Raw genomic sequence first — 4183 nt, 5'->3', positions numbered from 1 at the left:
TAAATATTAAATGTTAAAAAATCGTAAAGTTTGTTCACTGTTCTTGTTCAAACCAGTATACCTTTTCGTTTCTTTTTTATTATTAGTAAAAAATAAAGAAGAAAGATTTGTTAAGGAATATACATATATTTTCACTATATTTGTTCAAATCAGTGTGCCTATTCGTAATTTCTTTTATAATTAGCAAGAAATAAGGAAAAATGAATTTTTAAGGAATATACATTACCTAAGAAATAGAAATATAATATTTTCTGAAGTAGTTATAATTGTAATATTTTTGTAACATTGTTTCGTGTAAGTGAACGTTGTAAGAAATGATCCAATTCTCATTTACAAGCGATGCAATTGTGTAGTCGTCCTTCTTACAACATACTGCGTAACCAAATATTTTTATCAATCATTATAATATCACTTTCTGTGTTAATATTTATCGTAACCATTAACTGTATAAATTTAATTTAATTTAAAAGAATTTTAACTTGAAAAATAGATAAGAAATGTGTAATTTTGTATTAAAAAAGACTGTATCGATATGTTATAATAAAGTTTTATAATAAAATTGATATTTCAGTAACAATTTAAAGAAAACAAAGAAATTGAAAAAATTCTCGCTTGAAAAACGCGATATTGATATCAAAGGACAATGTTAATTTACATTTATTCAAATCAAATGTTACAACTCCATAATGAATTCTCTCAGTTGTCCCAGTTTTTAATTGATTTTACTCCCGAGGCAGAATTTTTCTTGCATTTGAATGGCTTCAAATCGAGGACGAATCAAGTGTTCAAATGTTCAATTACTATTTCTGTTAAGCTATGTTGAATTTGCAATTTGCAAAGTTTTCATTAAGGCATCTCTCGTGAAAAATTTCTTTACACCGGAAATTATTCCTTTCACGTTTAACATTTTAATCAAAATCACAACTATATTCTCGCATTTTTCCAACTAGGTAAATCTTTACATTGAAATATTGTAATACCTGCTTTCCTACATAATTACCAGCTGTAAAATAAAGAAATCTTGCACAGTATTAAACAAACCTAGAAAATATAACCGATACTTCTAATTCTTCAATTAAAAAAAAAAACTCTTCAACATCTCTTAACAAAATTATTAACTTGAAAATATCATAAATTAAACTGTAATTTAATATATTTTATTCCACAGAAGTTATACTTCTTTCGCATATTTGTCAAAATCGATGGTAATCTGTAAATTAAAAAAGCTTAAATTTTACCTAACCTAACTTAACTCAAATTTTACCTAACCTAACATAACCTAATTTAACCCAAATTTTATTTAACATAACATAACCTAATTTAATCCAATTTTTACCTAACCCAACATAACCTAATTTAACCCAAATTTTACTTAACCTAATTTAGTCCAAATTTTACCTGGAAGAGTAAGAAAAAAGAAACGAAGGAGCTCAAAATACAACAAAATCAGCCGAAGAAAAAAAATTCTCCATATCCCCAAAGAACCATCATGCAAAATGTTCACACACATTAACTTAAAAAACTCCAAAACAGCGAAAAAAAAAAAATTCTCAAATCAATCAAACTACGAATCAGTGAAAAATTGTAACCAGCTACTCGGATCGGGCCCATCACTATCCCCGAGCAGTGGGAAAGGGCAAAAAGGAAGGAAGGGAGAAGCACGGAGGAACAGGCAGGGAGTCGAAGCAGGAACTGCACGCGCAAGCGCCATTTTGCAAACGTGGCCAGCCATCTTGCGATGCGTAGCGTTCGAACGGCGGAGTAGGGGTAGGAATATAACCGTTCTTGGTATCGAACTGTGCTTCAGTACCTACGGAGACAGAGACAGGCATAGAACGTCCTTTTACACCTCTGCAATCGCTACGCGTTCTTCATTTTTTTTTCTTCTCTTCTCTCTTCTCTCTTTCACCCCTTTTCTTCCCCATCACCTTTCTCGTTTCTTCTCCGTCACATTTCCTTCGACTTTCGTCGTTCCACGTCTTTCTTTCACCCACGTTCACCGTTTCTCCGCTTCCTCCTCCTGTTGTTTCATTGAAATCCCGTTTAAGTTAGTCAAGTATGCGACCACGCGAGTAATTGGTCGCGCCAGTTGGTGTGCAAAATGAAACGTCGCGGGCTACACGTCGTCGAACATTTCCGTTCGAGGGATCGAACGAAACGTAATATGTAGCTTGAAACTTTTTTAAATCACCGCGTGTCACTGCATTTCTCTCTCTCTCACTCTCTGTCTTCCTCGATTTTCTCTTCTTCGGTTAGCCTCGTTTTCTCCATCTCCTCCTGTTTCCGCTGCTCTTTTCAACGAAGTACAGTCGACTCATCGGTGTAATTAGAAGTCGCGCTGGTCGAGTCCGTGTGAAATTGAAGGGCTCGCGCGTCGAAATTCGCGTGAAAGAGGGTCCAACATCGTCGGAATGCTTCTCAGTAGTTTCGCGTGCTCTCTGATCAGCCTTTCCTTCGAGCTCGTTTCCCCGACATTCGAGAATTCGTTGAAAACCAACGTGGTGACTTCAACGAAACGCGAAAGGTTCGCCTTTTACACGCAGAAAGTTTCTGTCCGATTTTGCAAATTTTCGCATTGTGAGTTCCTCTGTCGAAATGGTTTTCCAAGCAGCTTCCAAGGTACCGTTCAGAATTGTTTAGAAATTTCACGGCGCGATCGTGCCCCGGACATTTGTTAAAAGCGTTACAAAGCGTGCGCCAAAAACCGGGTCATCCACTTCTCGCGAAAAATCGATACGAAATGTCGGAACGCGGTTCCCGGTCTGACCACTGGTTGACTCGTTCCACTTGAAGCGCTACGAATACGGACTTTTCAATTACGAACTGTGCGGTTCGTGTTTACTTTATTCCCTCAATTTTTGTATCCAGACATAGTAATTTGTCTTCCAAGGCGCTGAATGAAATTTAGTAACGTTGGACATCAGGGAAATCCTGTTTTCTTCGAGTGAAATGGAACGTATAAAACACTCGTTAAACGAGACGTTTTACAAGTTTTTCCACGAAATTGATATTTCATCGATGTTGTACCGCAAAATTCTTCCTTTCGCAAATTTACTCAAAAATTCGACAATATTTCCTCGTTTCAAATTCTTCGATTTATTTTGCAGGGGTTTGATCAATTTTCAGGTAAATTTCTCGCGGTAAATCGGCAAGTCCAACGAAACGAGACGGGAGGAGAATTCTTTGTTAACGGAGTGTGAGAAATAAGTGATAGATCCTTGACGTAATTCCGTAAAATGAAGTGTATCTGCTCGATCGAGAATTTGCAGTGCGACACGATCCGTGAGCTAGGCGACGCTCTCTACCTGTTGCACGTTGCTTTCATAGGAAATTACCTTACCGACATATTGAACATTGTCATTTCTGTCTATGGACCGTAATCCTATGCAGAAACGTGCCGCCGTGGGATTACAACGTTTATCGGCCCTCCTTTCTGCCCTTTTTTCCTCGTTATCGCACTCGCATGCATGATAAAGCCGTTCGTTCCTCTCCTCTATAAACGTATTTGCTCAACACGGCCAATTCGTCGTAGTAGTATTTGTTCCGAGCTTTCTGTCAGCTCTGAATAATCTTCGATATACATAAGACAGGCATCCTGTGCTTCAAATCTGAAAATTTCCAAATTTCCTCCGTGTTTCAATTTTCACATTTTTGCTAACTCAATCAGATCCAATGTATCAGTGAACACTTTGGAATTGTTAGACCAGAAATTTGAAGCTTTCGAAGCTTTCACGTTGGGACACCGTGAAATGTATTCCAATCGGTGAAGAAATTTTCCTGCGTTGAAATCAGAAATTTTCAATTTTCTTAAATTTTACTTTTCAATTTTCTGACATTTTCATCGACGTAGGGAAGAGTCTATGTTAATCCGTGATACAGCAAATATGGAGGATCGTTCAAGATGGAAGGTAGAAGTGGAGAATTTTCGATGAATTTCCTTCGAGAGAAGAATAGAGGAATTTCCATTCATTTCGTCCTGATAAATCACGCATCGCGTCGAGGAAATTAATTCTGCTTCGTAGAAGGATACTAAGTGTCTACCTGTTGCACCATGCTACCAGACTAAGCGGTCTCGATCGTTTTTGGAGAATCTCTGACGAGAGAGAGAGAGAGAGGTATAGGCAAAAGGATAGCGAGAGAAAGAGAGAGAGAGGGGGAGAGAGCGACAGCACTTGGGGAATGA

The sequence above is a fragment of the Habropoda laboriosa genome, unplaced genomic scaffold, assembly GCF_001263275.1.
Source record: "Habropoda laboriosa isolate 0110345459 unplaced genomic scaffold, ASM126327v1 scaffold523, whole genome shotgun sequence".
Lineage (NCBI taxonomy): Eukaryota > Metazoa > Arthropoda > Insecta > Hymenoptera > Apidae > Habropoda > Habropoda laboriosa.
Note: the sequence above shows the minus strand (reverse complement) of the source record.